The 26,552-nt window shown below is 42.3% G+C and overlaps 2 pseudogenes; both read right to left on the reverse strand.

Moving 5' to 3' along the window:
- The window catches only part of LOC109702145 (phosphoribosyl pyrophosphate synthase-associated protein 2 pseudogene), a 153,329-nt pseudogene that overhangs the window by 58,049 nt on the left and 68,728 nt on the right, over positions 1 to 26,552 (reverse strand).
- Positions 24,139 to 26,367, reverse strand: LOC141414891 (brain-enriched guanylate kinase-associated protein pseudogene; annotated as a pseudogene).

The raw sequence follows: 26,552 nt of genomic DNA on the forward strand, positions 1-26,552 counted from the left end.
CAGGAAGAATGACACAGCTAGTTAGGAACAGAGCTGTGGCTCTGACCCAGATTTCTAAACATCAACTTCAATATTCTCTCACTATCTCCACATAATATCTTTGAAAATTATTCAAATGATATTTTAAAACATGTGCTGCTCCAAAGTACAGTATCCTGGAGCTTTGATACATAAACCTTTTGCTAAAGAGCTGCGTTCCTTAGAAAATTATTTCTTCTTGGCTGCTAAAAAGAAGAACATTAGAAATGGCATTTTACACCCACCTCGCGAGCACTGAGACATAAGTGTATTGAGGCTTCAAAGTACCTAAAACCTTAGTCACTTGGCTTCTAACTTCATTGTGACAGTATCAGATACTCAAGTTACAGATGACTGTACCTTAAGCTTATGGTCTATGACACATATAAAAATAAAGATGTTTCTGCATGCCTAAAGCCACACTGAAACTACTGAATGCAACAAGCAATAGCCACTTCCTGTGCAAGTAAGAACAGCAGGACAGCCAGGGTCATTACACTGAGACTTTGTAACTTCTTGTTGCTTTTTTAAACTACACAGTTTAAACAAAAGCACTGTCACACTATAAATTGGGGGAATTCTTGTAGCTAGATTCCCTTCCAAATATCTTACACTAAAGTATCTTGGAAAAACAAGCTGAATCCAGGTCTTCCTAAACACATACAAGATGGAATTCTAAGACAGATGCTTAAATATCTGACTTGAGTCACAAAGGGACTCAAACTGTAAGTCCAAAGACGTGACCCTCACAACTATCATTGAAGTGCACTTCTTTGAACAGCAAAATGGCAGGATTGCTTGGGCAAAAAGTTAGTGAAATCCCATCTTAACCAATAAAGCTGGGCATGATGGCACACCTGTCATCCCACTACACAGGAAGCATAAAAAGGTAGGAGTATCATAGTCCAGGCTTGACCTGGACAAAAATGCAAGACACTATTCCAAAAATAACTAAGTCAGAAAGGGCTGGGGGAGAGTTTTAAGTGGTAGAGCATCTGCCTAGCAAGCACAAGGCACTGAGTTCAAACCCCAGCACCACAAGAAAAAATCCAGAGAATTAAGGTGCATGTTTGGTATATTGTTATTGTTGTGTATTTAAAACATTATACAATTTTGAAAGTATATATAGAAGCATACTGTTTTCACACAAATTATATTATATTGTACTAACACTTGAATTTCCTTGTTCCACTTTTTATATCTATCCAGTTTGAAACTGAATGAAATAATTCCTTCTAATTGCTACATGTAATGCAAATCCACCATTTTTTTAGGCATTTCTTCTGTTGTTGGGTGTTTATCATTATTTCTAATATTCCCCTATGCAAACAATGTTTACATAATGGACTTCCATAAAATGACTTTTTTATGCAAATGTGGAAGTAAGTATTTGTATTGACCAGATAATTAAAAATGGACTTTATGTGTCATGGATAATAAGTACTTTTGGTTTTAGTAGTTACTCTCAAAACACAATTTACATAAGCACTGTGTATACGATTGCTTAGTTTCCCTACATCTCCTCAAAACCTGATATTTACAGACATTTTAAATGTGGGAAATCTGAATCAATAATACTGTATTATGCACTCAAAAATCCATTGAGAGGAATAGATAGGTCTCATTCATGCTGTGTTCTAACCACCTGCAAAAGAAAAAAGGTGGAGGAAGACACAGGAAACTTCCAGAGGTAGTAGATATATATCTACCATTTTGATCGTAGCAAAGGTTTCATGAGTGTATACATGTGTCAAAACTCATCAAAATGTATACATTAAATCTGTGGAGTTTACTATATATCAATTATACTTCAATACAGCTCTTTGTTTTTATATTCAGCTTCCATTTTATTTTAGTTATAAAACAGTTGCTAAAACACAAAGTTTTAAAAAACACACAAAAACACAAAATTTTATTCTTTTTTTGTTGCAGAAAATAAATAGGACCACATAGTCCATATGCTCGTCTTGACAAGCATTTCTGAAAACATCACTTACTAGAACAACTGTATATTCCCTTTGGCCTTCTGACTGCAGGTGTTAGACGTAGATCATTTCATTAATCCATCCAAACACTGCCTCAAGCAACTCTGGAAAAAGGCTATGTATGAGCTTAAAAATCTTATACCAAGTGCGATTTAAAAAATAGTTAAATTAAAATCAGTCAGGCCTTAACATATTTAGTTAAGAGGAGAATAAAGTTTTTCTTTTATAAAAATTGCCCCAATTTCACAAATCCCAAACTGACATAAAAAGTTGGTCTGTCTTCCTAGAAATCAGCAAGAAGAAGGGGCCGGGAGAGGGAAGGAAGGAAACATTGGCTCCTGTCAAGTCTAGCCAGTCGGGCAGGACCCTCAGCCCACCTGCCCAGACTTCCAGTTTGGCCCTTGGCAGTTTTACAAAACGAAAGCTGTTTAGTCATCTAAGCCTATATTTCTGAAAAGGTAGGACATAGACTCCCCATTGTGAATGCGACGGATGGCTTCTGAAAGGATCATGCTGATGTCCGCAGTTTTGATATTGGGGCACTGAAGCTTCTGGATTTCATGTGGGATTGTATTGGTCACCACCACCTCATCAATGGCAGACTCCTCAATCAGCCGGGGAGCATCAGAAGATAACAAGCCATGAGTTGCCATCACGAAGATCTTATATGCGCCCCTTTCCTTCAGGGTCTCTGCTGCAACAAGAAAGCTGTCAACGTCATCGATGATGTCATCCACAATGATGGCGATCCTTCCTCCAACATCACCAACGATCGTGATTGGGGGCTTTTCTTTAGGAATCAGCATGGGGATCTCCAGGCTGGGGTGGATGGCAGCTACATTCCTGACCATGGGCGGGGAGTGCCGGCCACCACCACGTCTGACTCCGCATCCTGTGCTTCTCCTTGAAGCACAGAGATTCCTAGGCGCAGGCGCTCTGCGAAAGACTGCCCTTTTACATATTGTTGGATTCAGTTTGCTAAAATGTTGCTCCGAAATTTTACACCTATGTTCATTATGGATATAGGTCTGTAGTTTCTTTTCTTGTGTGTCTGTGTCTGGTCCGACCACAAAAAATCCACCAAAATCCCACATGCTGACACAGTTCTATGTCTGCTTCAGACCTCTGCTTTAGAAATGCCTTTAAGGAAAGAGAGAGGGAGGGAGGGAGAGAGAGCAACAGAGAGAGTTTCAGTTCTTCACTATTAGTGTTGCAGTGCACATCTTTGGACTCATCTCTCTGTGCATATATGTGAGAATTTCTTTAGAGCAGATACCAAGAAATGGAAGTGCTGGATCTAATTTTATGAGATATTGTCAAATAGCTTTCAAAGGTAGTTTTACTAATTTAGACTCTCACCAGCCAAATATTACTTCTTTTTCTCAACATCCTTGCCAATATTCCATGGTATGGGCTTCATGCCTCTTTGTAAGAAGATGTCTGACATGGTATGTCCTGCTTCTTCAACTACAAACAGCTGTACATAAGTTTACCCATTGCTTAATTCAGCTATTAGGTTTTTTTCTCATGATCTATAGAGGTTTTTTGTATTGTTTTCTTCAACTTTCAATGAAAACTCAGGCATGTTTTCACCTAGACACAACAGAGATTAATCAATGCTTTCCATAAGTCACCATATTACAAAATTTAGATTTAAAATTTTTGTTTATACTTCATGAATGTATTACTGCATGAAACTGGATTTTCTTTGGCTGGAGTCTTCAAAGAAAATGACAAATCTCTACCCACGGGTTCCCACCCATATCACATATTCAATGATCACTTGGGTATTTTAACCATCAATTTGAAAGGAACATGGGTGCAAGAGGAACAGTAGCACATTTTTACATGCCTAAAAATGTTCACATTATAAGTTCACACCTCAAAACTATAAGTAGCCCTTGAAATTAAATAAAAATCACTCAAAAAATTTAAAAGATAAATTAAATGAGAATGCCAAAGATATTGATCTTACCTGCCTTACATAACTAAATATTGGATATATTTATTTCACCAGTTGTTAAGAGTAAAATTACATATATTAATCAAAAATTACATCAGAGATTTTACATTTTCAAATTTTATCACTGAAACCATGCTGTGATGGAGGGTAAATTTGATTGCCCTTATTTTTACTGTTGAGAAGTCTGAAACATTGAGGGCACAAGTACAAAGCTAGTGGGTGGTAGAACTCGGATTCCAAGCCAGATTTGATTCCATTATTCATGCTCGTGTTGAGTCTCTAAATAGCTACAAGCCTTGGTGAACAAAGGCTTACAGTTAGCACTCTGCTCTACTATAGGCCCAAGATCAAAATTCTTGTATGCAAAAGTATAAGTAGGGAAGAAGAATAAAGTTAGACAATAACACTACCTGCATTTAGGACTTATTATCAAGTTACAGTAATCAAGACAATATAGTATTGGTGCAAAAACAACTCACTGGTGAAAAGATAGCCTTGCCAACAAATGATGCTAGGACAATCAGATATTCACAGGCAAAAAATTGCTTGGAACCATACCTTGTGCCTTAGGAAAAATTAAATCAAAATGGGTCATAGAACTAAATTTAAAACTTAAAATTACAAAATATCTAAAGGAAACAGAAGAAATCCTTCAACCCTGGTTAGACAAAGATTTCTTAGAAATGACACCAAAGTACACTCCATAGAAGAATAAATTGATAAACCATACTTCATCAGTATTAATAACTTCTCTTTCTGAAATATATTGTTGAGAGAATTAAGACAAGTCATATGCCAGGAAAAATGTATAACATGAAAAATACTCAAAATTTAGCAATATGAAAGCAACAATTCATTAAAATTAGGCAAAAAATTCGAAGAGATATTTCAACAAAGATGATTTGTAGAGAAGAAATAAGTACCTGAAACAATATTCAACATTATTAGTTCTTAGGGAAACTTAAAATTTCTGAAACTAAAAAGACTAATGATAGTAAGTGTTGGTGAAGATGTAGAAGAACCAGACCATTTATATGCTGCTGTATGGTACAACCACTCTGAAAACAGTCTGGCAGTTTCTTAAAAAGTTAAATACACACCTGCCATATGATATAGGTATTGTACTCTTGAGGACCCAAGAGAAATTAAAGCATACGCTCATATAGAAACCTGCATGTATATCTTCACAGCAGCCAAAAAACTATAAGTAATCTAAATTTCCATCAACCACAGATGAATAGACAACTGTGGCACTTCCATATAACGGAACACCATTGAACAACTGAGCAAGCTATTGATATGCATCATAACATGGATGAGTCAAAATAATTGTGCTAAATGAAAGAAACCAATTAAAAATAAAGAATGTATCGAGTATAAGTTCGTTCACATAAACTCTAGAATATGCATAAAAACTCCAGAATATGCATAAGGACATAAAGACACATAAAGATCAGAGGTTGCTTTAGAAGTAGGCACAAACAAGGTTGCTCTTCAAAATTACTTAGAAGGTCTTTGTTTCCTAAGTGACATCTTTGATAAATGTGTATTGAGTAAGAATGTAGAAAATTAACCTAGAAAATTAAGTACAACTGGGAAAGGAAATAGTTTATGCCTAACTTGGGGGTACATTGTGACATGTCAACACCATGTTACCATATGACACTTACTGTTTCAGTACAGGGCACAGAAATTCCAAGTGTCAGGAGCCTATCCAGAATACTCTCTACCTGGAAAGCTGCTGAATAACAAGTATTTGTGAGGCCCTGATGTCATTTGGCCAGGGACATTTCTTGAGAGCAACAACAGAGAGAAGGTGGAACAGGATTCTGATCATTAAGTCCTACAGAATGAAAGACTGGCCAAGAATTCGTGACTGTCCCCCCAACACAGCAGTCATTTTAAGAGCAGCAGTTTCCAGGGAAGACCCAAGCAGGTCTCTAGAACACTGAGCTTCCCCCACAGCCTAAAAGCTAGTAAAGTTCATGATTGCTCTCTGCAGTCCCCCAAGCATATTTAAATTTAATGCATTTATTAAATTGCTTTTCACAAAGAAACCATAATTCTTGTACACATAGTGGGAATGTCTCACTGCTAAAGTGTATGAAGGAAGCTTACAGATTGCAACTGCCCAAGTGAAACAAGAAGTCTAATTTCAGTTAGGGCCCCAACACAGGCTCACTGTGTTTTTAATTAATTCATTAACTTATTCCACAAACATAGATGTCTAAGCACCTAAAAAATAACCAGCTATTGGTGAAAATGTGCTAGTTTTTCACACATAAAAGGAGCCAGTGATGGTGAAAATTGGTTATTAGGTAAGTGACCACATGGAGTTAGAATCAAAATCTCAAGCAAAGAAGCCTACAATTATAAAACAGTTGAATTGGAAAGGCATTGGAGAGTTTAACTGATTGACCCAAGGTCATATAGCTGTCAATGGCAGTGGCAGAGCCCTTCATTTCATATAAATGACAAAATTATTTACTTAGAGCTCACCATGTGCCAGGCACTGTGCACAATCTGAGGATATAGCATGACTGAGAGACAGTGTTCTTGCCTTCTTAGAGCTTGAAATAATCTTGCTTCTCCACTCCAGGCAGTGGGCTTCCTACTACAGAAGGCAAATGTTGGATGAAACCCATCAAGAAAGCATATGCACACAGTGTGAGACAACACCGAACAGAGAAGAATTAGTGTTGCATGAACAGAGAAGGCAGTGCACAAAGGCATCTACTCTGGACATAAGAATAACTCTTGGTTGTTGGAGGCCTTCTTTCCTTTCTGAATTAAAAGCAAATGCTCATTAAAAACCAGCTTCTGTGCCCAATAAAAATGATTTTAACTGAACTGATTAGAAACCCTTAACAAGTTTTTCCACCCTCAGGTGGATATTTTAGACGCAGAGTTTGTGTGTAATACTGACAACAAAAATCACCAGTACAGTGGGTTCTAAGTAGTTGATGTGAATGTGTTTCTGTGCCAATGAGAAAACATTACACTTGTGATTAAATATGCTAAAACTAAATTTGTCTAAAGCTCCATAAAGTAGCCAAAGTGCTGTTCTATAGAAGCCTCAGCTGATTCCTAAGAAAATCCAGGAAAAGTGAACAAGCAGGTGTTGTCAGTCCCCACTTTATTGGACAGGAATTAAGGCTGACTCAGAGCGTTAAGCGATTTGCCTAAAGGAACAAACCAGGACTTGATGACCATGGATTTCCTCACTCCATATTCCTGTGTTCTCTCAGCAGCACTGTTTTGGGCATTAACTAACCAGTAAGAGTCCTCTGCAGGAAGGAGCGGGCTTCCGTTCTCCTCCTAGAGTGTTTTTTTTCCTATCAAGTGATCTGTGGGACAGGCAGTCACAAACACATGCACATGTGTACACACACACACACTACCATGAGGAAAACCCAAGACTCTGGAGTGGGAATGGCTGACTTTGAATCCCTCCTCTGCCACCCTCTAGGTGGCCACTTATGAGCTAGATGACTTTTGGTAAATAAATCAACCTCTCTGAGACTCATTTTCCTTTTCTATAAAATGAAAATAGGATAACCTTTTTTGTACATACAAACTAGATATCTGACAAAATATTAGCCATTCTAAACTATGACTACTAATGACATCTTTGTGATTTATCAGGATTTTTTTCAGTTCCCTTGGTGACTATACAGGAATAAAAGAAGGAGATGTGGAACAGCTTCTACAGAAACAGAATTTACATTATTAGGAAGTTATATTTGTTTCCAAGAAGGACTGACATCGCCCAAAGCCAACCAATAGCATTTTCCCTAGAACTAGTCAACCACTGTACCTTGTATCTTGGCTATTATAAGCTATTCTATTTCAAACATGGGTAACTGAACCCTCTTAGACCCTAGACTTGGGCTTTGCATTCCTCACCCTTTATCTCCTGGTACCCACAGCAGTCTCTTCTCCTCATAAAGAGCTACCTAAAATACCTACACACCAGTGGCTCTAAATCCCTGCTCTGAACATATTACTACTGCCCTGATGACCTCCGTTCTTATTCCTCCTCAGTAGCTCAATAGAGTCAGATCTGGTTAAAAACTGGACAGACGGGAGCTACCATGGAGGTTTGATTGTTATGCCCCTTTTTCTTCCCCCAAACTGAGACCTGCAAATCAGGCATCCCTGAGCCAGCATCCTCACCAAATCTTTGACACAACAGTGGAGAATTTTGAAGCCAAAGACACTTATGTTACAAAAAATAAATAACTAAAAATAAAAGTCCCTCTTTAGTTACTTAGAAGTAAATCCACCAAACTTGTAAATGTCCTTGGGTAGGTAACTAGGGGGCTGTTTCTTTATCACCAATAAAGAAGCAGTCATGTATACCCTTTTTAAACAGAGCCAACAGGACAGAAAGCCAAATACAGTACAATGATTCCTATATAGAGTTTTCCTGCTTAACGTGGTTGCCTGCAGAATAGCAGCCTTCCATAATTACAGATCGATACCTATCTGTGCATCCAGCACTGGGAGTCAGCCCCATAATAGCATTTCTTGGAGACAAGGATTAATGGGACATGCACCTCTTCACATCCAGGGCAATCTCAACTCAGCCTATGCCTGCTTGAGAACAACCATCAGAGAAACTGTCACTACATGTACATGTGCCCTTCATAAAATTGGACTTTGGGAACTGGAGATGTGGATCAAGCAAAAGACTGCCAGGTAAGCATGAAGTCCTGAGTTCAAACCCAGTGCCACCAAAACAAAATTGGACATTAAATGCTATACTTTCATAACCCAACTTTAGGTTGCTTTGTATTTTAAGACTAGTATTTTTTTAACATAGGCTAAGAGCCCTTTAGTCTACAGCATGTTCCGGTTGATGGCATTTTTTTTCTCTCTAATCTCCTACTTTTTTTCTCCTTTTTTTTTGGTAGTACTGAGGGTTTGAACTCAGGGCTTTGTGCTCCCTAGGCAGGTGCTCTACCACTTGAGCCATGCCTAAAGCAAAAGAGAAAACACATATTTTTCAAATAGGATCTTATGTTTATGCCCAGGCTGGCATGAACTTCCTCCTTCTATTTGTGCTTCCTACCTAGTTGAGAAGACAGGCTCCTACCACCTCATCCAGCTCTTTATTGATTGAGATGGGGTCTCAAGGACTTTTGGCCCAGGCTGCCCTTGAACTGAGATTCTCCCAGTCTCCACCTCCCAGGTAGCTGAAATTACAGGTATGAGTCACCTTGCCTGGCTCTATAATCTTTACTGTTAATCTTATATCACTCCCAAGAAGATATGCTTACATTTTAAGCACAACTTTTCTGACATGAAATCTCTTCTCACCTTATAAGTGACAAGCTGGGCTGAATGCCAGTGGACAAAATGAGCAAAGCTCTATGACATTTGGCCTACTTCTATTACCACTTTATTTCTAAGAATCTGTGTGCTTCCTACCATGAACCAGATGAGCATCTTTTCCCTGCCAAAGCCAAGACCCTGGCAGTGGAGCCTGTGGTTCAAAAGGTAAGTTTCTGACAGAAATGGAGAGGTGTCAGCACAAAACAACTCACTGGAGAAGGGATGTTTGACATAAGAATGGTGTGCTACCTTAAAGCAACAAAACAAGAAGCCCTTGATTTGGGGCTTTGAGACTCCTTGGAAGAGTCTTTTCAAACTCAGCTTGAGTATCCTTTCATCTGAAACTTCTTTGGACTCTACTACACTGTCCCTGCTCCATGCTTTGGCTCTGGGAGTATGCCCTCACATCTGCTGCCCACCCTCTCTTCCTCCACCTCCCCCAACCTGGACTATGGATGCATGGCAGTCAAACTCAAAACACTCATCTCTGTAGCAATGAAGCACAACCTCTGGCCTACAGTTGATTCTTATTATGTGTTTTGGAGGAATAAAAAGGACTTCTGGCTTGATTTATCTTAGTCTTTTTCAAAGCCTATGTTCCCATAAGAAAAAGATCTGCCTACATGAGGGTGGCCTGCAGGTTTCTGTGATGAGAGAACTGTTACCTACAGGGTATGGATAGGTGGGTGACATGTTTTCTTGTGGTTTTCCCACCTCTAAACAACTAAGAAAACAGCCCCTTCAGTCCATCACAGGTAGGTTGGCCTTGTTTCAATGCTTGGCCCTCAGTCTTCCTATCAACTGGAGCATGATTGGCCCCTTGGAGCATGATTTTACACAATAGGTTGAAATACAGGTTTGTCAGAAGGTAATAATAAGAAGCAAATAGGCTCAACAGATGCTCCTCACTGGCAATGCTCCCTGGCATCCCTTTTGTAAGGACCTCCTGCTGTGGAGTTCTGCTTTCTGGGACACCTCACCTACTAGTACAAAATTGTCACTAATGTGACATGGAGAGTGTCCCATTTCCTGGGAGTCCAATGGCTTGTCAAATCAGGAAACCAACAATGAGGTTTTGTTTTGTTTTGTTTTTTAATGTGGACCATATATCTAGTTTCTCTGGTCAGCCCCAACATGTGTGTGAAATGATTTGAGGTTTCAATTAAAATGAAACTGCTGGCGTGGAGAAAGGGAAGCAGGCTCTTGAGCATTCCCAATTCCTCTTAGTCCCTCAAGAATTTCCTAGGATGGGTTTCCCAAAGAAGTGAAGGTGTGCTGGGAAACCCACAGCCTAGACTAGCCATGTTGCTGAGAAAAAGCCTAAGTTCATCAAAAATTTGGTTCATAGAATGAAAAGCTACAGTGTTTCCAACCTGGCTGCATGGGGACTTTGTACATTCCTTGGATCACTTGCAGCCTGGCCTCACACACTACCAGCTGTGTCTGAGTAGCAGGACCCCTTGGTGACTACAGTTCATGACCTCTCTCTGGCAGCAGCACAAGGTCAAGGGTGTAGTGAAGGGAGGGCTGCAAAGGAAGGGGGAGCACAACTGTTGTGTTCCCAGGCAGTGCTGAGGGCCTGGTGCTGGAAGCCCTTTCCCTCTGTTCTCTGGGGGCAGCTGTCTGTGGGGTCAGACAGGTCATGCACTTCCCCCAGCTGGACAACAATGCTCAGAAGAGCCCTTCCCTCACAGCACAGGTGCTTTAGTGAGAAAAAAGAATCTAGGAAGGCTTTGTCCCACACTGACACAGAAGCTTGTTGGCCTGGTATGGGAGCCCTCCACTCCCAGCTGGTGGACCACACACACTCCACTTATTTGCCTGCTGCAGGATTCTAGCACTTTCCACTGCTTCTCCACCCCTGCCATGGGACCCTTCCCAGCCCAGGACCCTTGCTTTCCTCCACTGTTTCTCAACACAGTCAGTGTTATCTCTCAACTAGAACCACCTTCCTCCTCATTCCTCCTACCCCTAAGGTGTTTTACTATTTTAGAGGCCTAATCCTCATCTACCCCCAGGCCTTCCTTCATGTTCCCTGGACATTGTTCACACTGGTTTATTCTGGTTTTATTTTTAGCCACTTCTGCAGATGGTAGTACATCCTAGTGGGCTCTGGAATTCGAAGGCTCAGATTGAAACCCTGGTCCTGAATTAGATCTGTAAGACCTCTGGCAAGTTACTGAACCTTCTTTGTAAAATGAGGATAATAATATTACCTTGCTCCTGGGGATTTGTGAGATGAAATAATGCTTACAAAGCACTGCATTAACCTACTATATGGTTAGCACTCAAGAATGTTGCCATTTGCTCCCATACTCTACCCCTAACATGCTCCTTCTGGCTGGCTGAAGGGAACAGGGAGAGCAGATTGGGTGGAAGCAGGGGTGTGGAAGGATAAGGAGGCATCCCACCCAGTCTCACCTAAATCCCACACTAATCAAGTAGCATCATCCAAAAGGAGGGGGGAACACGTCCAGGAGCCAGGCAAACATCCTCTGTAGTATGTCCCGTAACCGGAGATATGCAGGATCAGAGAACACAATGGAAAGATGCCAGCCTGTGTGGCAAGTGTCACCTGACGAGGGGGCTGACAGGACAAGCCTCCCATTTTTAGTGAACAAAAGCTGATAGCTGCCAGAGTCACTTGTAATTACTGAGGTGACAGGAAGGTAGTGAGCACACAGTGAATGGGGTCACATGAGGCATCTCTGGTTTCCTGCCAAGTGAGCACCTGTGAACAGCTAAGAATGGAGACTGGTCCCTGGGAAGCCCATGCAAGAAACATTCTGAGCACTAGACGTGCTCAGAAAATTTTCTGTGTCTGGAAGACAAAGAAGGAATTGGCCATCTGCGGCAGTTTTCCTGGGGAAAAAACATCATAAAATACAATTTGCAGAAGCATCACTGGTAAGATACACTGCTGGTAAATATAGAATTAGGAATTATTCACCCTAAACTTGGGTAATAATAAATTTATTAATTTAATGTGGCAGCTTTTAAATTCAGACTTCTTTTAAAAATGACATAGTGATGATGTAGATGAATTGACCCACCTATGAGATGAACAAAAGGGTTTTCTTAGAATTTCAGAATGACCCTGGGGTTTGGAAAATTGAGACAAAGAAATGATTCTTATCTTGCCCTGACATTCATGCATTAGTTGAGTCAACAAACATGTATCTGTAAATTTTAAAGTTCTGTTTTAATCAATACCAGGGCTCAAAAGTTGATCCCCAAATCTGCCCACAAATTTTCTTTTGGCTGGCACAGAGGTTTTTGAAGTCTAAACTGGATGTCATTATTCGGGCCTGAATGCCCCACTTCCATGCAGCTGCCCTCCCTGAGCTGTCATTTCAGAAGTTGAGCTACAAAGGGCTGGGTGTGATGGATCATGTCTATAATCCCAGCTACTTAGGAGACATAAGAGATAGGAGGATTTTAGTTCAAGGCCAGCCTGGGCAAAAAATTATCAAGACCCTATCTCTCTGAAAGAACAAGGTGGGCATGGTGGTACATGCTTGCAATCCAAGCTACAAGAAAGGCATGGGTAGGAAGAGCACGGTCCAAGGCCTGCCTGGGCAAAAAGTACAAGACCCTATCTGAAAAAGGAAGGAGGAGGAGCTTTCCAATGTAGATGAAGACTGTCCACATGTAGGTGCTCAAGCTGACAGATGTGTGAGAGAAGACATCTCCAGATGATTCCAGCCCCATCTGTGTCTTCTCTCAAATGAACTGGGCCCTATGTCATTAAGCTAGTCCTCCTCTTCCAGCTCATCCCTTCTCTACTCCATTGCTCAGGACAGGAACCATTCTTAGCAGATTTCTTTCACGTAATCCAGTATCAGACACTGAGTGATCTTCCTCCATGCTATGCTGTGAAGCAATCCACATCTCCTTACCACAGCAGTTATGAGATATCCCTGTGGGTGGCACCAGAGCTCAGGTATGGCAACCCAACCATGCTATACTTGATCCCAGGCTTGCCCTTTCTACCCTGACTCCAGCTATCATCTCACAAGCTTCTACTCTTCCCTTCACAATCTTTTCTTCACATAGCAACCAAAGTAACTTTCTAAAATATTCACCAGGATCTTTTGCATGTAGACAAAACCCAGCTCCTCACTTAGCTCAGATGGCTTGGCCCGTCCCTTCTTTATGGCTTTTCCAACTTCCTTCCCTCCTCCTCCCTCCTTTCCTCCCTCTTTCCCTCTCCTTCTATCTCACCTACTCCTCTCTGTCATCTTCTCCCTTGCTCTCTCTCTCTCTCTACCCCTCTCCCATCACATTGGCCCTCCTCAGTCCTGGAACTCTGCTACTCTCTCCCCACACCTCTCAGGGCCTTTGCTCATATCTTTATCCAGGAAGAAACATCTCCCTAGTCTTCTCATGACCCTAGTTTCTCATAGCCAATTGCAGCTTACACATCACTGCCACTTCAGAGAGGTCTTTCCTGATCACCCTTCATTAGTGTCATAGCATTCTGTTGGCCTTCATCACAGCAGTCTGTTCAATTTATAAGTACCGACTGACCCACCCACCTCCTTTTCCTGTTTAGTGCCTATCTCTCCACTACCCTAGAAGGTCTTGTGGCAAGGACCAGGCCTGTGTTCACCACCAGTGCATCCCTAGCAGCTAGCCCAGTGCCTGGCACACAGCAGGTTCAATCAGTATATGTTGAATTTGTCCACCATATAGCAGTGGGCCTCTGGTATTCCTACCCAACCACTAGAATACTTGTTTTACTTCCAGTTTGACTTTCGATCAGTGGTTCTCTAAAGCGTGGCTCTCACCCAGCAGAATATTCTACAAATGCAGATTCTCAGGCACCACGGTGTACATATCAAATCAGAAACACTAAGGGTGAGATCCAGTAGTCTGTGTTCTAAGAAGCCCTCCAGGATTCTGATGCACACTAAGTACAAGAACCACTGCCAGAGTCTATTCCAGAGACTCAGTTTATAGCAGTATGTCCCAAAGGATAGTCCTTTGGTCCTAGGTGTTGGGTCAAAACTTTTGCAAACAGTAGACCCTTGTTAGCCACTAAAGACATATTGCCTTTCAACAACCCTAAAATTTTCACCTGATGCCTTATGCACGTATATGTCTTTTTTGGCTTGGGAGGATTACCATCATTTTTACCTTGATTACTGGGCACCACTTGCTATTTAGGAGGTATGTTTTCACAAAATTAAGAGTAGGGAAACACTTAGCAGATCAGACAACAAAGCAAACACAACTAATGATAATGCAGGGCTGACCGAGAGCTTCTCCCAGGACCTGAGCTGAGCAATGCATGCATGGTATTTAAAATTATTGTTATTGAAATTTCTTTTGATTTTTTAAAAAAACTAATTCACTGGCCATATGGGGGTCAAAAGTTCATGTAATAAATCCACAAACAAGGTAAGCTTCCTGTTAGAAGAAGGTATTAGAAGCCAAAAACCAGTGAGAATCATTGTTATATAAGAAAGTTCAATTGATTTCCTTATAGACCGGAATTCTCAGAACCTATCTTGCAGCATTGTGCAGTACGAATCAATAAAACACAAAGAAAATTGTGGCAGGGTGCTTCCCAATTTCATTTGACCACAGAACCCCTGTTTTTCTTTCCACACCCTTATTAGACTCGCTCTGGACTCTGGAAACACATATTGGTAAATGCTATTATGGTGTATTCTTCCTTGGAAAAAACCTTTCCACACCATTCCTCCTCATTCACTGAGCCTACAGCAGCATCAACAACATGAGTCACAGCAACAACCAACCCCCTTAAACTTTCTGCATCTTTCTCTCTTGGGGTCTTTCTTAGACTTGAAAATAAATGCTTACAATTAACCAAATAGAGGTATCTTTTTAATATCTAACATATATAAGAAATCTGATCTTTGTGAAAACTTTAAATGCTCATGAAGGCAAATATGGGAGGGTAGAACCTGGTGTCAATTTCAAGTTGAACTGGAAAGAGAAGTAGACTCTAGTCTCTTGTCCTGTATTGGAACAAGCAACTGTGAGGTCCCCATTCAAATTGTGAAAGCTCCTCTGAGGGCAGAGCCTTGGTTTTCTTCCCTGGTTTAATGGGGTGGGTGAGAGATTCCCTGCTGATGGAGTGGTAAAACATTCAGGTAACTGAAAAACTGTTGGTTCCAGCTGACAATCAGTAACCTTGAGAAGACTGAGCTAGCTTGGAAATAGGAAGTTAAAATATTCCTGCCAAACACCCAGTGTTTGCTTAATCAGGGCTGAGGACTAGCTTCTTAATGAAATTTTACAAGTTCAGTTGAGCACAGAACACATTTGCTTCTCTAAAGGCAAATAGGTCTATTTGTATTGTAATGAGACATCTGGAGCACAAAGCACCCCAGCCCTTCAGAGAGTGGGGTATATCTGTCCAGGGACTTCTGACCTTTCTGTGGAGATGACAGCAGCCAAAGATGGGGAGAGAGGGGGAAAGAGGGGGTTGTGACCAACAGGTTTGGAAAGTGCAGGATTTAATGCCAAAGACTCTGACATAGATTTGGGGCAGTTGTGCTCAACACAGCAGCTCACCAATGGAGCGCTAGATGACCAAATAAGCTAATAGAGTCCTTGGTGATTTCAGAATGGCTGTTTTGAAGGGGTTTGGGGCAGCAGATATTGGGCTACTTCTGTATTTCAGGCAGGCTGCTCTTACTTAGGTTATACATTAAACTCAACAAAAATTTTTTTTAAAAATAATCAGACAGGGAAGAAGGAAGAGTAGGTGGAACAAGGGGGATCTTTGGGGCAGAGAAGCTATTCTGTATAAGAACATGTCATTATACATTTGCCAAAATCCAGAGAGTGTATAACACCAAGGTGAACGCTGAGGTGTATGACGGACTTTGGGTGATAACAATGGCTCAGTAAATGCTCATTGACTCAACAAATGCACTGCTGGAGGCAGGGATGGGTTTGGTAGTGGGGACAGTTATGCAGATATCAGGGCAAATAGAATACAGAAGCTCTACTTTCTGCTTAATATTTTTGTGAACCCAAACAAAAGTAAGTTTGTCTTTTCAAAATTCAAAAAAATGAAGCTTATCATAATGTTTTTAGTCATATTTCTTATGTCTGAGAAAATATCAATTGCCCAAATCAGAAATGACTAGCATTTATCATCATTACAAATATTATCATTCTTAGTGTCCTGAAGAAGGTGGTTGATAAGGGTGGTAGAAGTGCTGCCACACTCTCCTGCCACCTTCCTCTTTGTCTCCCCATGCCTTCGAGCACTGTCTCAGAGTGCACAGGGACTGTGTAGGGATGGGACATTCTTGCTTCTGTGGCAGCTTGTACTGTTTTTGTGATCTTGCTTTACATATCTGTCTTACTCACGAATTCTGTGATCCAAAAGGACAAGAGCCCTGTCCTTTTCCTCTTAGAGTGGCCCCTGACGTGTGCCAGGAATGTGGTAGATTCTCAGTAACTGCTGATTGAATAGAAGTCAAACAGCCACAGGGAAATAGGTCATTTCACTCCCACATGTGTTGCTACATACTTAAATTTAACAAAGCTCAAGGAAATATACTAATCAAATTTATTAATCTGTATGAAAAGAACCTATTTTTAAATTGGCATTTGACTAAAGTCTGACTTTATCTTTAGAAACAGGCTAGTCATCATACATCCCCAAGGTGGAGTTCTAGAAACAAAATGCCAAGTTGGGTTAATATGTGACCTCTCTTGAAAAATTTCATAGTTAGCCAAGGACAAGTGAGTCATTATCCAAAATTATGAATGCCAAAATATTCCTTAATGTTTTCAATTATAGTTTTATAATATCTAAATAAAACTTTGTCCTCTAGCAAGCATTCCTTTGATAGAAAGAAGACCTGTGAGTGTGTTCTGAAGATAAGACGGTTCTGTGCCTGCACCTGAGGCCAGGTTGTCGTGTGGGCTTCCCTGACATTTAGACTCTTGCTGAAAGCCAACTTTTGATACTATTTAGGACACCTCAACATATTTGTTCTCTAGTTTCTTCTTGCTTGAGAGAAAAGCCATCAGGATTTCGAATATGGGAGAACTCCACAATAAAATATATTCCATACTCCTGAGGGAATTCAATTTTTAAGGTAGCAAGAACAAAAATCCCAATTCCTAGAAAAAAAGAATTCTATGATTAACTGTAGTCAATGGTGCTGAAGAAAAATTCATAATCAGAAAATACAAATTTTAAGGATTTTATTTTAAAAATAAAATCAATTTTATGATGATCCTATATTGTCCCCATTCCAACTCATTTTTAAATGTACAATTTGATAAGTTTTCAAGTTATTTAATTGTGGTAAAATACACACAACACAAAATTTTCCATCTTAATCATTTTTCTAATGCATTGCTAGAATCTGTACCATTGTTGCCACCAGTCAGACTGAGAAAGTCCCAGGAAAAAGAAGGGATGTGAACGGTATGAGGTGAATGCTCAGACATGCACGAAGATGAATCTCAAATCCATAAGCAAAGGCCAGTTACAGAGGATCCAAGTATCTCTGCCTGTGAGAATGTTTTGAAGATAAACAACATCATCTGTTGTTTGGATATATGTACACACAAGGACATAAATACACTTAAAGGCATAATTAACATTAGAGTGCATCACGCAGTGGTCTCCCCAGGAAGGAGAGAATGATGGGTCAGGAGACCTAAAAGTGGCTTCCATCCCACTCACCCCTTTCCTAGCCCTTGTGGCACTGCTGGAGAAGTGGGGATTTAACCTTGAAGTGAATTGAGGAGCTGATGCATTAGTGGAGGAGACAGAGACAAACAAGTAGTCACTGTGCATGTCAGAGGGTGAAAAATGCTGGGAAAAAGAGGCTAGGACTTGACAAAGGGCTGCTATTTTACATGGGAGCATCAGGGTAGCTGGCCCACATGGGGTGGCATTTATGTAAAGACAGGAATGACATTCTTTAATTATGAATTATGAAACAAACCACAGTAGCAGCAGCAGAAACTTTGAAACTGTCAGCAGGAGAAATCACAGGCATGCTCATAGCACATTAGAGATGGGGTAGATAAATCAAGATATGGATCACGCTCACCATTCCTTTTATATGGGTCATTTTCAGATCTTCTGCTGTATCTTCACATTAATGGAAGACTGACTAACACATGTGTATGTCAGGACAGTAAAAGCCAACAAGAGGTTCTGGAAGGGGGACTCACAGGGGAGGATATAGCCTGGGCTATATTCAGAATGACTTTAGCAAATACAAATACGGACTATCCTAGACTACCAGGCATATCCCTCTAAGCAGAAAGTTGGCAAGTGACTTGCCTATAACCAGCTAGACAACCTCCTGGTAAAAAGTCTCACCACCCACCAGGCTTCTACTCTAATTGAATAATTTGTGTGCTTTATGCCTTCACATTTTTTTCTTTTAAAGTCAATATTTCAAGGTTATAATAATAATAATACAGCTATAAAACTACAGTTGAGAAGAAACTCTAGATGTCATAATTTTATAGTCATTTAACATGTCACATCTAAAGTGATGTTCCATTATAAAAATCAGAGCTGGAACAACAAATCAACCTAAAATAAACCTTACAGCCTTTTGTTTAGTCCTATTCTTTCAGAATAATCAGGTGTGTGGTGATCTCTGCCCAATTCAGTTTTAAAACATAAGATCATTTTTCCAAACAACTTCTTAAAATTTTTCTAATTATAAGTATATTCTCATTGTAAAAGAAACTGGAGGTCTGGGGCATGTCTCAAGTTGTAGAATGCTTTCCTAGCTCTCTAGAAAAAACAATTCTTTTCAAGGCTGTAGGCTCAATCTCCAGCACCACCAAAGAAAAGGAAGAAGCTGGGTGCCAGGCTCACGCCTGTAATCACAGCTACTCAGGAGGTGGAGATCAGGAGGATCATAGTTAAAAGCCAGCCTGGGCAAAACAGTTCTTCAGACCCTATCTTGAAAAAAAAACCATCACAAAAAAGGGCTGTGGAGTGGCTCAAGTTGCAAGCTCTGAGTTCAAACCCTAGTTTGGAAGAGGGTTTGAACTAGGAAGGAAGGAAGGAGAAAATCGGAAAATGAAAGATGCAGAAATTTTACTTGATGTTTTACCCTCATGAAAATGAGTAACTCTTTTTCCATCAGTTATGATATAAAATGTGGCTCATTCTATTTAGCAAAAAGACATTAGATTCTTATAATATTATCACCTAGAGTCTCACACACATTCATTTACAGTCTTTTATATCAAAGAAGAGATTCCCCTGAAGTTCCCCCAAAGCGGGAAGAATTATGGTAGAAGGAAAAAAGTGAACTGAGATGGCCTCAGCTCCCATCAATGCCAGCCAGGCCCCAGTCACTGAAATATGACCCATACTTACTCAAACAGACAACAGAATGAGTGCACTTTAAAAGTCACATCCTATACCAAGCATGAGCAACTGCAGAAGCTGGTTTGTGGCTTGTGTGTGCATGGTTACATAAATTTATTTGGTTTTGCCATTATAAACATAAAATATTGTAATATAAAAAATTTAATGATACATAAAGAAATAAAGAAAAACTACAGAATTCTCACTACCCAGATTCAACTGCAATTAAAATGTTTTAGGGAATATTCTTCTAGACCTCTTCTTATACACTTAAATATATACATGCTGTTTAACAATTGTTTCACTCAAAAACATTATAATATTTTTAAGAAATAAACCACTAGCTATTTCAAATTTCTTTTCATTATAAACCACACAGCAGTACATTTTTCTGAAGTACTGGGGTTTGGGCTCAGGGCCTCACATTTGTTAGACAGGTTCACACGCAGCCTTTTTTTTTTTTTTTGAATAGGTACTTGTGGTTTTGCCCCAGCCAGCTGGGACAATGATCCTCTTATTTACACCTACAGTGTAGCTGCGATGGCAGGCCAGCCTCAAACCAAAATTTTCCCAATCTCTGCCTCCCTAATAGCTGTGATTATAGGCATGAGACACTGTGCCTGGCTTTTATGTGTGTGTGTGTGTTGTACTGGAGTTTGAATTCAGGGCATGTGCTTGCTAAGCAAGTGCTCTACCACTTGAATCATGACCCAGCCCTAACAAACATCTTGTCATCTATACAGCTAGTCAATGTTTTCTCTTAGCGTAAAATCCCAGTATGGAGTTGCAGGACACCAGAATGATCTTTGCTTATCTGATGGGGAAAGAATGACACTGAATGGCTGCTTTATCTGAATTCTTAGTGTTCAGGTGAAGTTCAGACTCTGCCTTTTCATGTATTTTTTGATTGCTTGCAATTTTCTTTTGGTAAGTAGCCTCTGCATATTCTTTGTCCATTTCTTCATTTGGGTGTTTATCTTTTTCTAAATAATTTGTGAGAGGTCTTTATATGTAAAGAATATTAACACTTTCACATGTACTGTACATTTTTGTGGTAACTGGGGATTGAACTTGGGGCCACAATTTTACTTTATCTTTTAACCTTATTTATGGTGACTTAACATATAGTCGTCCATGGCTGTGTATATTAAAAGGCAACCACCTTTTCCATTTTGGATTTATGTGTATTATTATGCTTAGGAAGTCTTTCCAACACAGGCTGCAAAAATTATCTCCCATTTGTTGTATTCCACTACTTTCATTTTTTAATTTTCTACATCTAAAATTTGTCTCAGCATAATGAATTAGACAAGAATTTAGTTTTATATTTTACGTTTGGCTAGCCAATTGTCCAATACCATTTATTAAATAGCCTATTAATCCACAGCAATTTAAAACACTTCTCTTTTGTTCATACCAAATGTCTATACACAATTGGTTCTGATTCTGGATGTCCCAGTAGTTTATCTATTCCTGTAGACACAGTCACTGTTTTGATTACTATAGTTTTACAATTTGTTTTAATATATTTTGATACTTTCTCCCATTGACACACTTTTTCAAGAGTTTTCTGGCTCATCTTACATGCGTATTCCTCTAGATAAAGTCCAGAATTACTTTGCCAAGCTTTCTAACCCAGCTCCTACCACTCAATTCAAATTGCAATGAATTTATAAATTAATGTCAAACAACTGCCATCTTAGTTGTTGTTTTCTTTCTAATAGAGCACCACATTTATTCACACCTACATCCTCCTCCAAATTAATATCTAATGTGAAAGGTTATCCCTTTATCTTTACAGTCTTTAAATATTTACAAGTACATATTTTGTTAGATTTTTTTCTTTGTGCTAGACAAATATCTAGCAACTACAAAATAATACTAATACACGAATGCCATTATACTTGGAATGTTTCTGTACTTCTAAAACACCCATCTTCTCTCTTATGGGGAGGGTACTAAGCATACACCTCTGCAAGATTTCTCCCTCTCAGCCACCTCTGCAAGATTTCTCCCTCTCAGCCAGCCTCCATGGCCACCACTGGGGGAGTCAGGCCTCACGCTGCACAGCACCCTCCAAGGCACAATGAGGAACGACACTCAGCAGACTTGCCTCACACATTTTAAATGGCCAGGAAGCCACATCTTTGCAGGCCAAGCCCTCCCTGTCTAGAGTTCATGAATCATTCTCTACAGGACACAGACCACAGCTTTTAAGCCATAACCCGTGTGGCAATGGTAAAACCAGGATGAGAGTACGTGACACTATTTCCATGCACATGCTGACAGATGGGTGCAACACCATTCTCAGAACTATGAAGGGTTTACCAGCTTCCTTCCCTCCCCCACCCCCAACCAGTCAGCCAGAAACAGTGTCAGTGCTTGAGGAACATGGCATTGCTCTCCCCAGAGCACCTGGTCCTCAGCTTCAGGACCATGGCATGCACATTCCAGATGTAGGTGACCAGAGGAAACTTAACTGCTTGACACTGCTATTCTCATGCACAGTTAGCAAAGTGGTGGGCTACAGACTGGATTTGACCCACAGAGGTGTTTTCTTTGGCCTGAACATTGTTGGATCTTTTGTTTTTCCTTAGAACCAATGTTTTAACAATTTAGAGATTTCCTGTATTTTCTTTTAAAAACTTTCAAAGTCTATATGGAACCATGCCTACATCCCTATGTGGCACGTGACAGAGCTGAAGAACTCATCACACTCACTGAGGAATCCCGTCATTTAGGGGACCCTGTCTGCACTCTTCCTGCAGCTCCCTTATTCCCAACAGTTAGACTAACTGTTAGGTTAGTCTAACTTCGAGGGTGCTCAACACTCTGACCTGATATCTCTGATCTTTATTCCTATATCAAATTCTTTATTAAATAATTTTCAAAAGCAAGGAGGACACATCTGTAGGTGAGGAAAAATACACAAAATCTAGAAGAATGGAAAATGAGGCAGCAGAGTCTGCATTCCCAATGCTCAAAGAAATCTGACAGGCTAGAATCAAGAAGAGAAAAATTTATAGAAACAACTGTAATGACCATTCCATGTTCTTTGGGTAGATGCCTATCAGACCTTATATTTTAAAATATATATTGTATTTTTAAAAGAAATAGCTTAACATATATGAATATGATCTTAACTGTTATTGATTTGTGTTATTTCTCTGAAAAGTTCCCTCCTCATACAATGCCAGTTTCCTTTTCTCACTTGGATCTTGAAATAGCGGCCACCATCACCTGAATTAATTCCTGAGGCCAAGCTCTGCAGCTTGAATGGTTTTCTCCCTTTTGTTTACTGCATGTTCCTGGCTGACATAAGTTCATCTTTCATTCAACATTTATTACACTATATTCACATTTCCTCCCCCCCGCCCCCCTGCCCAATCTTAGAACTGGAAAAGTAAGCAAAATGCATGAAGATACTTGGGTCAAGCTCTATTAGAGAAAATAATAACCATTAACTGCTTGACAAACTTATCTTGTAAAAAATAGATGGATTAAAATAATCAACTTAGAGACAACTCAACTGTAGAAAGACATTTTTCAAACTATTAAAGCAAAATAAAATTGAAAAAACCCTGGATATTAGAGGATTCTGAGGAATCATTGTTAACTTCCTCTGGTATAACAAGCATGTGTTGTGGCTGTTTCTATCAGCAATACTTATTTAAAAGATATAAACATTGTGTGTTTGCTATCATGTGGGTTTCACAAGTCTTGGAACTGTAGTCTTTTGCAGTTGGAAGAAATTTAAACATTACCTAGTCCACACAGAGAATGAAGGTTTTAATTCACATGCCAATTCTAATTTAATCTGGGAAGAAATTGTGATTTCCAAGAATCAAGGGGGAAAAAGTGCCACAAATTAGCAATGTTACCCAAGGGCACAAGACAGGAGAAGAGGGCCATCTGTGCTAGTATGAGTCACCTTTAGAATCCCAGTCTAGTGTTCTTTAAGGAAGCTTATTATTGTGACGTCAACTCATTACTTTCCTCTGACAACTCTGTCTACTGTTTCTTATCTTATGATCTGAAATCTTATTTTTTTTCTTCTTTCCACTGGTGTCTTTTATTAATGAATGCAAAGTACAGTACTAACAGGACAGGCATGCATCACAGACGAAGGGAATGCAGGGCTTGGAGGGGCCTCATATGTCTGAGGTAGAGTAAGGTGGTGTCAGGAGCAGGGGTCGGGAGGAACGAGCACTGGCAGTACTGGGACGCGGGCCCCACCCGGGAGGCCATGGGAGAGCTCAGGGTGATGTGCTGGCCACAATGTGAGAAACAGATTTTTAAAATACTTACTATGCCTTAACTGGTTTCATTTCCCCTCTTGGTGGACAGAGCCTCAGGAGTCCCTTGCTGCTGACTTGCTGGGTGTCTCCTTCCTTGTAGAGCTTGGTCTCCGCAGGCCACTCCTTTCCCTTGCCTGGGGCAAGCCTCTTGTGCCCTCACCTGCAAAACGAAGGAGCTTTGCATTGAGAACGCTGAGGCTGCCATCCAGGAGCTGGAGGCCAAGTGCGTTAAGAAAGAAAGACCCTTTTTCTCTATAAAAATACTTTCACTTTATAAAAGGGAGGATGATCACCTCGAGTGGGGAGGGCATCGGAGTGTGAAACGTCTAAGTAGGGGTGCCGTGCTAGTGGCTGGGGCTGGACAGACACACAACGCGGAGAGGGTCCTCCTCTCAGGCTCTACTGGGCTAGGTGTGAGGGGTGCTGAGGGGAGTCCGTCCTCCTTGGCAGGGGGTTGGGGTAGTACAGTGTCTGGGGAGGGAGTGGCACCTTCTTAGGTGTCAAGTGTTTTGGCCAGGAGTTGGGTGGAGGGCTGGTGACAGCGGCCTGCTTGGACGCTCAGTTGAGCAAGGTTCCGTAGAGCTGGGCCTTAGTCAGGCTGTCCTTGCAGCTCAGCCCCGAGCTGCCAGTCCACGGGAAGGCCTGCTGGGGGCCGAGGCGGGCGGCAGGATGCATTTCGGGTGAGGCCTCCATGGAGCTGGGCTCCAAGGAGTCCCTGGAGCCATGCTCAGGCTCAGGGCTGCTGCCAGCCTCGCACAGCTGCACTCCGAGCCTGTCCCGGTCCCCCTCGCTGGGTGCCTAGCCAGGGAGCAGGTTGGCTGAACGGCTGGGGCTGAGGCTCAGGTCGCCAGCTGCCCGCAGGAAGCAGGGCTCGGCCAGGTGGCCCCGGGAGAGGTCATCACCCTCCGAGAAGCTGTCGGCCTTGTAGGTTGCATAGAGTGGGCTGGCGCGGCCCTCGGCCTTCTTGCCTGGGCTGCCTGCACTGCCACCATGATAGCGTTCAGAGAAGCTACAGGGTGAGGCACGGCTGACAGTGCCAGCCGGGTAGGAGTAGGCACCAATGTCCTCCACGCTCAGGGGCCGCCACTGGCCTCGCACGTCCTCACTGGCCAGCCGGGTGTTTCCTGGCTTGGCCCGCAGGCTCCACAGGTTTGGGGGCATCAGGGCCTGCTGGGGGCCTCGGGAGGCCGGGAAGCGGAAGGACTCGGCCGGGTATGGAGACACTGTCCGCTCAAACCCTGGGGCCACCTCGGCCTCGAGTGGGGCCGCCACCACAGCTGTGGCCTTGGCAAAGCGTGGGCTGCCGTCGTGGGTGGCAGCGGGGGCGGGCGGCTTGCGGTTGAAGAGCTCGTCGCGGCTGTTCAGGTAGATGGCCTGCTGCGAGGCCGTGAGGGTGCTGGCCTGCGCGTGCTCCTTCTCCTCGGAGGTGGCACTGAAGCTCGAGTAGGAGCTGGATGTGGGCAGCGAGCCCGCATAGCCCGGGAAGGCCTCATGCCGGAAGCCCGCAGGGAAGGCCGCCGCCTCGGCCTCCTCCTCCTCGGCCGTGCTGTCGGTGGAGTTGTGGGCCCACAGGAAGCCCACGTCGGTCACACGTGCATCCACGCTTGCCGCCGATCGTGCCGCCGCTCCTCAGGGCAGTAGAGGGCCGTGTCACTGCAGTAGATGTCTCCCTTGTATGGGGGCCGTAGGCCTGGCTTCTCCTCCCCATCGCGGAAGGCCAGGTCTTGGGCTGAGGCATCCGACAGACGGGAGGACAGGCTGGTGGGGTCAGGCTTCTCCAGCACCTTGGCGATGACACAGGTGGGGACACTGTAGGCGTAGGCTGAGTGGCAGAGGGGCGAGGGCAGGCTGCATCCGTGCTTCTCCATGTGCAGACTCACGCTGCTGGAAGTCCGAGGGCAGCTTGGACACCTTATGGACCCTGCCTTAGGTCTGGCTGCACTGCAGCAGCTGGTCCGCTAGATTGCAGTCCTTCCTATAGAGCTCCTTGTCCTCTGACAGCTTGTCGGTGGTCACCTTGGCCTCCAGCAGGCGGCTGTTGAGGGCAACAATCTCATGGCTCAGTGCACGCTTCTCCTCCACATAGTGCTGACCCATGCGGTACAGTTTGTCCTCTAGCTCCTGGTTGACCCTCTGCAACGCCATGTAGTTGCTCTGAATCCTGCGCAGCTTTTCCGTGACCTTTTCCAGCTCCTCCTGCAAGCGGCGCAGCTCGATCTCTAGGTAGTGAGTCATGGAGTCGAACTCGGTAGCTTCACCAGCTTGTGCGTGGTGTAGGACAGCCGCTTGCGCAGCTCGCCCTTCTGCTCCTGCAGCACGCTGAGTTTCTCCATGTTTGCGGCAGAGGCCGCCCAGTGGAGCCCGCCTGGCCGCCAGCCCCCTGTCCACATGGTCTCGGGCCCACCGAGCTGTTCGCCTCTGCCACCGCGCCAGGCTCCGCCGCCCCCTCCCCTCCCCTCCGAGGCCCAGCGCCCCAGCCAGCATGGCCTGGGCTTCCCACCTGCCCAGCTTCCCACAGGGAGTGCCCGCCCCCTGCCCCCAGCCCAGCTCCCCGCCAGCCCAAGCCCTCTGAAATCTTATTTATTGTAGCTTACAACCACATGACA

This window comes from Castor canadensis, chromosome 12, assembly GCF_047511655.1.
Source record: "Castor canadensis chromosome 12, mCasCan1.hap1v2, whole genome shotgun sequence".
Classification (NCBI taxonomy): domain Eukaryota; kingdom Metazoa; phylum Chordata; class Mammalia; order Rodentia; family Castoridae; genus Castor; species Castor canadensis.